A 13,446-nucleotide genomic window follows, 5' to 3' on the forward strand; every position below is an offset into this window, starting at 1 on the left:
GATGCGATTTGGCAACCTGATCTGTGCCTGACAGCATTACAGGTACGGTAGGAGCAAAAATAGCTTTCCGACTGAGTAATGACCGAATGAATGGAGTGTAATTCATGTAACCAGAAGAATGTGTATTTATGGTTTCCGTATAACAATTTTGATGATGTCGCTTGCCTTTTCACATCAGAATTTACTGTTCCTGGTGCCTACGCCCTGTTAGAAACAAAGTGCCATTACATTAATAATGGTTAATATGGTTCCTCGAACACCGTGAAATTCTAACAAAATAGCCAGCTAACTGTAATGAGTGATGTACGCATTTATTTGTTCTCCTCTACACAGCGATCAATGGAGCCCCCTAAGGGTCATGGTGGGGGCCAAGGGTCATTTTGTGGACCCGCTTTTGTGTTCCTTTGCAAAACTTTTGCATTACCTCCCAATATTTTTCCATTACTTTGCCATCTCATCTCATCTCATTATCTGTAGCCGCTTTATCCTGTTCTACAGGGTCGCAGGCAAGCTGGAGCCTATCCCAGCTGACTATGGGCGAGAGGCGGGGTACACCCTGGACAAGTCGCCAGGTCATCACAGGGCTGACACATAGACACAGACAACCATTCACACTCACATTCACACCTACGGTCAATTTAGAGTCACCAGTTAACCTAACCTGCATGTCTTTGGACTGTGGGGGAAACCGGAGCACCCGGAGGAAACCCACGCGGACACGGGGAGAACATGCAAACTCCGCACAGAAAGGCCCTCGCCGGCCACGGGGCTCGAACCCGGACCTTCTTGCTGTGAGGCGACAGCGCTAACCACTACACCACCGTGCCGCCCCAAAATAGCAAAATCTCAACATTTATTCATCGATTTTAAAGGCTAACAATTTTTTTAAATGTTGAATTTAACTGCGGGCGGCACGGTGGTGTAGTGGTTAGCGCTGTCACCTCACAGCAAGAAGGTCCGGGTTCGAGCCTCGTAGCTGGCGAGGGCCTTTCTGTGTGGAGTTTGCATGTTCTCCCCGTGTCCGCGTGGGTTTCCTCCGGGTGCTCCGGTTTCCCCCACAGTCCAAAGACATGCAGGTTAGGTTAACTGGTGACTCTAAATTGACCGTAGGTGTGAATGTGAGTGTGAATGGTTGTCTGTGTCTATGTGTCAGCCCTGTGATGACCTGGCGACTTGTCCAGGGTGTACCCCGCCTTTCGCCCGTAGTCAGCTGGGATAGGCTCCAGCTTGCCTGCGACCCTGTAGAACAGGATAAAGCGGCTACAGATAATGAGATGAGATGAGATGAATTTAACTGCAATCTAACTCATTTCAGTTAAAGTAGGAAATTTAGATGTGAATTTATATTTATAAGATACAAAATGGTTCAGATCGTTTAACACACTGTATTTTCTGTAGATGGAAAATAAATGTCCTGCCAACGGATTTTTAAACTGATGTGTAAATAATTTAACAGACCAATAACTCCGATAGTTTTATAATAGTCCTCTTCTGTGTTGTCATCATTCACGAATTATTCTGAACAAAGCCAAATCAAAACGTATCGTATTGCAGCACATTCAGTGGTACCTGACCAATCAGAACTGAGAATTCCCCAGCGCTGTGAAATAAATACACTACATGGTCAAAGGTTTGTGGACACCTGACGATCACATCCTTGTACTTGCTGAACATCCCATTCCAGAGTTAGTCTCCCTTTATTGTTATAATAACCTCCAGTCTTCTGAGGAAGGCTTTCCACTAGATTTTGGAGCATCACTGTGTGGATTTCTGTTCATTCAGCCGCGAGAGCATTAATGAGGTCAGGCACTGATATTGAGCAAGGAGGTTTGGGGTGCAGTCAGTGTTCCAGTTCATCACAAAGGTGTTTAGTGGGGTTGAGGTCAGGGCTCTGTACTGTACAGGACACTCGAGTTCTTCCACTCCAACCTTAGCACACTCACGTCTTCCTGTCGGCATGCTGGAACAGGTTCGGACCTCTCAGTTCCACTGAAGGAAAATTGTAATGCTGTATCATCCAGACATTCTGTACAGTTTGGTGAAGGACAGGTGTCCACAAAAGGTCAGGTGTCCACAAAATTTTGCTCATGAAATGCATATTTATTGGAACGCAACAATTTCACACAAATCACCCATTTCCACTTGTTCGATTTTGATCTGACATTCAGTAGGCGTGTAACGATTTGCTCGCATCTGTATTTGGGTGTCTTCTAAACCCGGAAGTGAAAAGATTTAGTGAGATGTTTCGACTTCAAGAAAAAAAAAATCATATATGTGAATAAAATCAGATGTGGAGGTCCGTCTAAGCAAAAAAAAAAAAAAACTAAGACAGACATGTTTAAGGCCGACTCTCTGGTCTCTCGCACCTCTCTGAACAGAACGGAATGTGCTGTGAGCCAAGAAATCGCAGGTAAATCTTGACACCGCTATCTAATGTGCCTAATCCCTGCTTCGATCATGATTTCTGCTTTTCTCCCATCTTAATCACCACATCAATCACAACTAACACTACGTTCAGACTGCAACCTGAAACGACCCATATCCGATTTGTTGTGAAATCCGATTTTTTTGTTAGGCCGTTCACATTACCAATTATATGAGACTTGTATGCGATCTCCAATATGAACGGAAAACGACCCGAAAGTGTCCCGCATGCGCAAACTGACACGTAATAAGCACATCTACGTAATACGTAAACAAAAAAAAAGCGCACTCTTCAAGTTTGCAAGTAAAGCATGGAGATGAGGCGAGACCTGGCGATGTGGTTTTTGTGGCGGCGGCGGAACTCACACAATAATCTGATTAACGTGGGCAGCAGACTAATGAGACCGAAGGTGTCAAATTACTGGAAATTTCCAGAACAATCTTAGAATCTTGTAATACAGGATGATTTAACATCCAGGTCCCTACCAAATCCACCATTAGCTTGATCAATTCTATAAAAGTCTATTTAAATTCTGAAAACTGTACAAATGTTGTTGTTTTCCACCAAAGAGGCGGGATTAGCTAACACAGAATAGTGACGTTTGTCTCTTGTTGATGACATGTAGGTCGCATGAATAATGCGACCTGTCCGGTCAGCCTGCAGTCGCATGTGAAAATAACGGATATGCATCGGAATTAGGACCACATATCCAAGCGGCCTGGGTCGCATGTGAAAAAATCGGATCTGTGTCGTTCAGATTGTCAATAACAAATCGGATACAGGTCGCATATGGGCAAAAAAATCGGATATGGGTCGTTACAGGGTGCAGTCTGAACGCAGTCTAAGAGCTCAGCCCTCAACATCCCTGAGCGCGCACACGTGTGTGTGTGTGTGTGCGCATGCTCTATCCCCTACTCCCATCCAATCTGATCTATTTGTATCAGATACAGCTACAGCCCAGCCTGCCTCCTTGAGCTGATGTTGCTGATTCACATGTTCAAGAGCGCTACGCTCGGGAGCATAGATAAGTCCTGATTCCAGATCAGCGGCTGAGATGAAGAGGCTACGCTACAATAATAGAAAGGAATCCTAAATGAGAGCTTATCGGAGATGTGATCGCTAGCAATGAGCTGCTCCGTGATACTGTACCACGATCATCTCCTTCTCTTGTCATGCAAGTATGACATCAGAAGTGTACAGACGCTGCTCTGTTTCATCTCTTCATTTGAAATGTAGCTCACGTGCTTCCAAGAGCCTGCACTAACTTGAGGGTCTTCGCAGACCAAAAATACACCCCAAACAAAGGCCTCAAGATCCAGCTGCCCCTCCCCCGTCTCCTTCTCCCTCTCTCTCTCTCTCTCTCTCTCTCTCTCTCTCTCTCTTTGAGGCTCTGAGGAGCGACGCACAGCTTGTAGGTGGTACAACATGTAGCAGCATGACAAAAATGTAGAGGTGTCTTCCCTTTTCTAATTCGCTCTCCTATAACCGCCTATTATTCTTTCCCGCTATCTCTATCCTCTATCTTTGTAACTCTCTATTTCTCTGGCCTTACGTTTCTAACTATTTCCCGACATTTTTCCTTCTCGATTTCTTTCTCAATGCCTCATCTCCTTCTGTAACATGCTATTGCTTTTTTCCCTGTCTTGCTATCCTTGTACTATAAAATAACTTTTTTTCCCTTTCCCTACATCTCTCTCTACATCTTTCTCTTTTGTAACCCTTAACTTCTCTCTGTCCTCTCTTTCACCCTCTATTTCTCACTCTCTGTCTATTATTTATGTACCACTCTTTATAAATAGATTTCTCTTCCCAACATCCCTTTTTCTTTTTATATTCCTTTCCATTCTTCCCTTTTCTACATTCCCCTTGTGCTCCCAAAACAGCTCTGACCCGTTGAGGCAGGGAGTCCTTAAGACTTCTGAAGGTGTGCTGTGGTATCTGGCACCAGGACGTTAGCAGCAGATCCTTTAAGTCCTTCAAGTTGTGAGGCGAGGCCTCCATGGATCGGACTTGTTTATCCAGCACATCCCACAGATGCTGAATCAGATTGAGATCTGGGGAATTTGGAGGCCGAGTCAACACCTTGAGCTCTTTGTCATGTTCCTGAACAGTTTTTGCAGTGTGTCAGAGGCCACTGCCATTAGGGAATACCGTCACCATGAAAGGGTGTACTTGTTCTGCAGCAATGTACGTGTCAAATTAACATCCACATGAATGCCAGGACCCAAGGTTTCCCAGCAAAACATTGCCCAGAACATCACACTGCCTCCACCAGCTTGCCTTCTTCCCATACTGCATCCTGGTGCCATCTGTTCTCCAGGTAAGTGACGCACACACACCCAGCTGTCCACATGATTTAAAAGAAAACAAGCTTGATCAAACCAGGCCACCTTCTTCCATTGCTCCATGATCCAATTCTGATACTCATGTACCCATTTGGTGGTGGACAGGGGTCAGCATGGGCACTCTGAGCATTTTGCGGCTACACAACCCCATACGCATAACCGCGAGTTGGCCTAGTGGTTAGCGTGTCCGCCTCTCGATCGGGAGATCGCGAGTTCTACTCACGGTCAGGTCATACCAAAGACCACCATAAAAATGGTACCTACTGCCATTAGGGAATACCGTCACCATGAAAGGGTGTACTTGTTCTGCAGCAATGTACGTGTCAAATTAACATCCACATGAATGCCAGGACCCAAGGTTTCCCAGCAAAACATTGCCCAGAACATCACACTGCCTCCACCAGCTTGCCTTCTTCCCATAGTGCATCCTGGTGCCATCTGTTCTCCAGGTAAGTGACGCACACACACCCGGCTGTCCACATGATTTAAAAGAAAACAAGCTTGATCAAACCAGGCCACCTTCTTCCATTGCTCCATGATCCAATTCTGATACTCATGTACCCATTTGGTGGTGGACAGGGGTCAGCATGGGCACTCTGAGCATTTTGCGGCTACACAACCCCATACGCGTAACCGCGAGTTGGCCTAGTGGTTAGCGTGTCCGCCTCTCGATCGGGAGATCGCGAGTTCTACTCACGGTCAGGTCATACCAAAGACCACCATAAAAATGGTACCTACTGCCGTCTGGCAAGGCACGCTGCAATACAGATGTGAGTGGGGAGTCAAACTCTCGCGGTTACCAGAGGACTGGCCCCCCACTGTAACCCTAGCTATGTAATAGGCGAGAGCCGAGGGCTATGGAAACGGAGATTGGCGGCGCCCTATGTGCCACATGGCGTGGGAAGGACTTTGATTTGACAACCCCATACACAGCAAGCTGCGATGCACTGTGTGTTCTGTCTGACTATCTATCAGCAATAACATTTTAAGCATTTAGTAGTACAGTTGCTCTTCTGGGAATGGAATTGGACCAGATGGGATTGGACCAGATGGGCTTGCCTTCACTCCCCATATGCATCAGTGACCCTTGGGTGTCCATGACCCTGTCACCGGTTCACTGATTGTCCTTCCTTGGACCACTTTTGGTAGGTACTCACCACTGAATACCAGGAACACCCCACAACACCTGCTGTTTGGCAATGCTTCAACCCAGTCATCTATCCATCACAATTTGACACTTGTCAAACTTGCTTAGATCGGTAATCGCTTACCCATTTTTCCTGCTTCCAACACATCAACTTCAAGAACTGACTGTATATATTAAGGCTGGCACGATTCACTGATGCATCGATGTATCATGATTTCTGCGGCCACGATTCATATATTGTATCATCCACAAGTATTGCGATACCTTACCCTAACTGGTCATTTCATTCATTTTTGTTTTAAACCGATTTTCGTTGAAGAAACTCACAATTTTTACTTCTGTTCAGCTCCAAACCATCTTGCAATGGGGGCCGCCATTTTGGATCTCGCAAAATCACACTCACTTAAACAGGGATCTGTTGGAACCGGACGTGAATATGCAAGATTTCATTTCTAAGCCGGTGCCGTCTATCATTTCTGCTTTACGTTTTTAAGGTAGTGTGGTGATAACTCGCTCGTGGCTGGTTAATCAGTAGTTATTTGACATATTTCACAAGTAGTTCACAAATCCTATCATATATGTTAGCAAAGTGAAGGAGGATAAAATGCCCAGAGCGAATGCGTTTTCTCAACTGCTAGTGATATAGTTACGGCCCAAAGGGCATCACTCAGCCCAGAAAATGTGGACATCCTGCTGTTCTTAAAAAAGAACATGTAATTTGTCTCTGTCAAACCAGCTAATAAAGGAAATTAGCATTTTCAACCATACTTTTCTTGTTTTTGTCTTTTGAATTACATTTTACCAAAATGTCAGACACTTCATGTCTTAAAGTAATGATGGATGTCGTTTCTCTTTACCTAGTTGATCGGTTCGTGACATAAATGTTATTTATCAGCTGGGAGGTCCGTATCGTGAAATACCGTGACCGAGGTCTTGAAAGTACTGAGCGAGGCCATCTGGGCCGAGGTCAGTATTCAAGGCAGAGGTCACGGTATTTCACCATATGGACCGACCTTAAGCTGGTAAATAATATATTTATTTTTTTCTTTGTCAAATTCTAACAGAAAACGAGAGCGCTCGAAAGGGAAAACCGAGCCGAGCCGCCATTTTGAATCCTCATTCACGGCTGTAATGCAAATGGCTTCCTCCTTGGTATACAAGTGCACTTCCATGGCAGGAAAAAAAACTACATTTTGCCACCTATGTAGGCCCCTATTTAAACAAATAGGAGTCATTCAGGATTCAGCCATGTTTTTGCTCAGCATTAGCAACAGTTCCAGGTTTTTAGCTTTCTCCTGAAATGTTTTCTTTTATTTCATCTTCATCAGGGTAGTAAAATTCGCTTTCACTGTAAACACTGTCATTATCGCTATCCATGATGTAAAATTAATGCTATTCGCCTGAGAAATGCGAAAATAAACGTTGGCAAAAATTGCTATTATGTTTGCTGTTGTTGTGAATGAGCGAGAAGCCAGAGGTCCATATCCGGGGTCCGTAACTGGGGTCCGTACTGTAGGATACAGACCCTCTCGCCAGCCAATCAGAGCGCAGGATTTGATGGAAACCGGACCGCGAAATAAATAAAGTATAATACTTTAGATTATTATATACACACACAGGCGGCACGGTGGTGTAGTGGTTAGCGCTGTCGCCTCACAGCAAGAAGGTCCGGGTTCGAGCCCCGTGGCCGGCGAGGGCCTTTCTGTGCGGAGTTTGCATGTTCTGCCCGTGTCCGCGTGGGTTTCCTCCGGGTGCTCCGGTTTCCCCCACAGTCCAAAGACATGCAGGTTAGGTTAACTGGTGACTCTAAATTGACCGTAGGTGTGAATGTGAGCGTGAATGGTTATCGGTTTCTATGTGTCAACCCTGTGATGACCTGGCGACTTGTCCAGGGTGTACACAGAATGGTGCGAAAAACAAAAAAACACTGAGTTGAGTGTGTGACAGTTCTGTGGGTGGAAACAAATGCCTTGTAGGATACAGACCTGCTCGCCAGCCGATCAGAGCGCAGGATTTGATGGAAACCGGACCGCGAAAAAAATAATATGGATTACTACAGTTGTGAAACAGGGCTATTTACTGTATTTTTATTACTGATGACCTCAAATGCAATAAGAAGATGAGAACTTGCACTCATTAACTTTTGACGAGACACACCTAGTTAATTGAAAAGCATTCCAGGTGACTACCTCATGAAGCTGGTTAAGATAATTAAGATAACAATCGTGTGCAAAGCGTCATCAAGGTAAACGCTGGCTATTTTGAAGAATCTAAAATATGAAACATTATTTTATCACACACAAACCTTTCTATTTTTCTCCTATCTCTATCCTTTATCTCTCTTCACTTATCCTGTGTAACTTTTCCCTAATTCTACCTTTTTTTTTTTTTTAAACTTTCTCTTCATTCCTTGCTCTTCCGCTTAGCAGTACAAGCAGGTTGAACAAGCTGGAGGTGAATATTTATGTAAACACTATAATAATAGCCTGGAATGGACATTGGTATGTTAATTTTTTATTACTCCTCGTGCTCTTTTTGATCACAATCAAACCATTCTTTAAAAAAAAAAAAAGAGAGAGTAATTAACAGTTCCATACAAACTGCAGCTGCAAGCCATGGTCACTGAAATGTGGCTTGGAAAAAATATATCCGGTTAATATTATAAAGAAGCAGACTTCAACGTTCCTTCAGATCTACTGGGCTGAGTGATGATGTGTCATGGCCTGGAGTTTTAAATAACATGATGTCTGACTTAACATTCGCTGGAGAAAAACCATGAACTTTCCAGATTTGTTCTGATATAGCAATATGGCAAAAGGAAACCTGCGCCGGTAGCTACAGTTACATACCGTTTATACTGCATTAATGATCAAACTACTCCGTTCATTCCATTTTACTTTTATATCACTAGTTCACAACAGACACTGTGACAACAATAGTGTCAAAGATTCCCATTTGATCAATCTACAAATGTAATTAAAATCTGTTGCATGAATAATAATTCACCATGTAAATCTTTCAATCAAAATACTTTAAGATTTTGCTTTGGGTTCTAGTCGGTTAGCACAGTCAGCTGTAGAATGTTTTCCACAAGATGATGACGGACGCGTACTTGGCCTGGACGCTAGGGCTGTAACAATATGCGTATCGAAATCGCGATACGCAGAGCCACGATCCGCGTCGCGATACAAGAAGGCAGAATCGCGGTACACCCTTTCAAACTTCTCCTCAGCCCAAAAACAGATGCACTTCCAAACTTCAATTTACGAATACTTTACTTTTTATTTAAATTACATTTTAAACTTACTTAAATTACTTTTATTTTTTATATCTATTAGTAAGTCGTTTTTTCGCCGACCTGCGACAATCTTCTGCGAGTCACGCAACGTCCACACTCGCCACTGGCAGAGCATTCGTTTCTTTTAAGCGGTCGCCGTTCTGGTTGCGACGCGGGGAGCGAATCTGTAAACAAGCAGCTCATTGGCTGGCTAGGTGTGCCACAAGCCAATCACAATCACTTGACCGGAAAGGCATGCAGTGTTGCCAGATTGGGCGGGTTTAGGTGCTTTTTGGCTGGTTTTGAACATATTTTGGGGTGGAAAACGTTAGCAATATCTGGCAACACTGAAGGCATGTCTGCTTGGGTGGAAGCCTTCTGCGGCAGTTACATTTTGACACGCGAGCAACGTTTCACTATAAAAATTCCGTAATTTCCATCTGTTTTCCGCGATCACAGAAAATCATTGGCCCTATGAGAGTGAGACAGTGAGAGAGCCACCCCCCCAAAAAAAATCTTAATGGATTTACACGATTTGGAAAAATGACTTTCAGAACCGAAAAAAACAGAGCTTCCGGCTCAACAGTATTATTTTGAGAAATAAAAGAATCTTTGGATATACATTTGTTCATTTTTGCATACATATTACTCATTCTCTGCAGTGGTCTGAATTATTTGTTATTAAATAGTTAATGTAAGTAAGTAAATGTTAATAAGTCAAATTTACTACTTTAAAAATACATTTTAAAAAAAATCGTGGGTGTATCGAATCGTGGGTCAAAAACGTGAGTTGGGTGTATCGTTACAGCCCTACTGGACGCCATCTTTGATTGTTGCCCGTCACCTGGAAACCGGAAGTGAATCAGGAAGCAAAAAGTCACCTGATTGCAAACAAAGAATGCAGTGTGACGCACTGACACGTTCCACGCAAATAGACACATTTACTTAATCGATTACGCTGACGTGTCGGTGCAGCCGTAACACAAACACCTCGACGAGACTTCACGTAAATACGATTTATTAAAACATGTAATTGTTGATATGGTGACGTTTTCTGTCAGAAGATGTTTATGTAGCACTGTGGAAGGAGCCTCCAGTCTCAGCCAGAGATAACGCTGTTTTCCTTCACTGGAAAGTCTTCAGGATGGAAGACTTTGCACTTTATGGTTTCTTGGTAACATGATAAGGTGAATTTTTGTGTCTTATTAACTAAAAAACAAGGCTGGTCGAGAGATTACTTTGTTTCACAGACGTCCTACAACTGATTATTAATGGGAAAAAGTATGATGGGTCATGGTTGAATTAACCAGAACATCAAGAACGTAGCAGCTCATCTGGCCTGCCGTATTAAAGCTAGCTAAGACTAGCACCAGGTTACATGCTAAGCTAAAACTAGCCATTTGCTAAACCGACAGGACAAGCTTCTCGTTAACATTAAAACTGGTAAAATGTTCAAGTGTTGATGGTTTTTGAGAACTTTCTACAACGTTGTACGTTTTTCAGTATGGTGGAGCTCGCGGTTAATTAGCGATTGCTGCTAACCGTAACTCTCGTAAAGTTGTATAAAGATGTATGAAGTCTTTTCTTCGCAATTTACCAACATGTCTGAGGTAAATGTTGATATTCGGAATATTTTTGTCTCCCTTGAGTTCAGGGCTCCGACAGCATAAAGAGTTCATAATCAGAATGAGTTCATTCGGACTGATCAAAATCTTTGCATGTAAACATCAACAATGAGAATGCTAACACTGGTTAGTTAATTGTTTAAATAAATAAATAAATAAAAATCACGCCATTTATTTTTGCCGTTGTTGTATCCACCCTCTTGATTTGTACATTGTTACGTTAAAGAAGATCACCTGATTAGGTTTTCGAACAAAACCTAAACAAAAATATGACATCATTTGCCATCAGCTTCCTGTACACGCTTTTACAATGCGGGCGCATTGAAAAGGTCTCAGCGGCATTGTGCGCTGTTGGGCCCTAGATCTTGATTACGAATCCATTCTGTCTTCTAAAGAACGGTGCTGAGCTGCAGACGTGGAAACCGGGGCACAACAGAGCTGAACAAACATCCTACAACAGCTAATGAGGCAAATCCCCCACCGAATGAACTGTAGGAAGAAAACAGAGACAGGAGGAGAGAGAGGGGAGTCGCCATCTTGGATTTCACTGACAGGCCTTTCTATGGTTTTGAAAGTGTACATGTGCATGAGGGCCTCTGGACCCCACTGAGGATCAGATTACCCCCCCTACCCCCAACACACACACACACACACACACACACACACAAAGTGGCTGCTGAAAGGGGCCTCCCCATCCCCCTTAGAGCCTGACCCCTGCTCAGTCTCCCTGTCCCTTTCTTCACACACAGGTCCACAATTACCCTTCAGTGGACCATGTAGCACTAGTCTTATCTCTTCTCCTCCTCTTCTCTTTCTCCTTCTTTCTTCTTCTTGCTCTTGGTGGCAACCCTGGGCCCCTATTTGTGCCGCTGGTGGTCCATAAGATACATTATGTGTTGCACACAGTCCTCCCCCATACCCTCTCTCTCTCTCTCGCTCTATCTCACACACACACACACACACACACACACACACACACACACACACACACACACACACACACACACACACAAACACACACAGCCCCAGGCCCCCCAGACCAGGCTGCTATCACTGGTCTTACTCAGCTGGCGGAGATGCCCAAGGGCAAGATGAGAAGAATGTGTCGCTTGCTCTGTGTGTGTGTGTGTGTGTGTGTAGGTCTGTGAATGCGATCTCTTCGGCCTCGAAAGCTGTTTTCCTCATCAGGGACTTTGGGCTGCAGCAGTCACACAGATGGGGGCAGATGTAGAGGCCATGCACCGGTCGCACCGGTCAGCTATTCATCAACCTCATAACTGTCATACTCTCGTTTGTGCATATTTAAAAATTATTTTCCATACACTGTTTCGGGGTGCTTATGGAAAGGATTAAGCGGTTAAAAATAATTCAGCATTTCTCTATATATCTTTGTACCTCAGATAATACTATTACTAACAGAAAACCTGTTGACACAAAATTCTGCTTTGGAGGTATAAAGGCATCAACAAACACTTTTGTGAAACAAATCTTCATGAATTCTCCATTCAAAGATGTTCACTATGTTTCTGAGGGAAGAATGCGGCGAAAACGTGGCGAAAGCCAAGAAAACGTGGCCGCTGATCAACTGAAAGTATGAGCTCAAGCTAGCTAATAACTAAAGCTAATGACTTAGGCCCTGTCCACACGGCAACGGATTCAGGTGAATCTGATAAAATAGTTTATCGTTTCGGCCTGGCGTCCACACGGCACCGGCGTTTTGGGTGCCCCACAACGATATTTTTTGAGAACGGGTTCCAGAGTGGAAAAATCTGGCAACGGCGCCGTTGCGAAGTCGTCTGGATGAGTAGAACGGATTTGTTTACGATGACGTCACAACCACATGACTAGAACAAGCAGCACTCTCGCTGTTTTGTATGAACCACTGCATTGCATTCACTTTTGTATACAGCTTTTCTTTTAAATAAACAAGTAACTGAACCATTTCTTGAATTTCTTTTTTTTTATTGGATAAGACTGCTTTTCAAAATGTTCACACACAATATAAAAAGTTATATAAATTATATAAAAATGCTTTTCAAAATGTTCACACACAATAAGAAAATTAAGTTATATAAAACTATGCACACTAATAAAACTAATTTGTACACACGGAAGGCACGATTTCCTCGCGTAGTCGCAGCCATCTTCTTCTTGTTGTTGTGTGCTTGTTCCTGTGAGTGCTTCACACCGGGTAGAAGAAGGGGTTTATGCGCATGCGTCTACTTCTTCTATTGTTCTGGTGTCTCCGATGGGACCGTCTTACAGCGCTCCTAGAGGTGTGGCATGTGTATTGCATCGTTTTCAGCAAGCATTGCGTTGCCATATGTACCTGATATTTTACTGATCCGTTGCCCATGTGGACGTGATTTTTTTTAATAAAATCTCGTTGCCGTTGTAGTGTGGATGTAGCCTTAGCTAGCTAGCCTAGTTTTAAGCCTTTTCTGCAAACAAAATACACTACCGTTCAAAAGTTTGGGGTCACCCAGACAATTTTGTGTTTTCCATGAAAAGTCACACTTTTATTTACCACCATAAGTTGTAAAATGAATAGAAAATATAGTCGAGACATTTTTCTGGCCATTTTGAGCATTTAATCGACCCCACAAATGTGATGCTCCAGAAACTCA

At 43.6% G+C, this 13,446-nt stretch overlaps 1 protein-coding gene across 1 annotated transcript in view; it reads right to left on the bottom strand.

Annotated features, from left to right (window-relative positions):
• The window catches only part of lgr4 (leucine-rich repeat containing G protein-coupled receptor 4), a 214,425-nt gene that overhangs the window by 122,471 nt on the left and 78,508 nt on the right, over positions 1-13,446 (bottom strand). The window lies entirely within an intron of this gene.

Source organism: Neoarius graeffei, chromosome 27 (assembly GCF_027579695.1).
Source record: "Neoarius graeffei isolate fNeoGra1 chromosome 27, fNeoGra1.pri, whole genome shotgun sequence".
Classification (NCBI taxonomy): domain Eukaryota; kingdom Metazoa; phylum Chordata; class Actinopteri; order Siluriformes; family Ariidae; genus Neoarius; species Neoarius graeffei.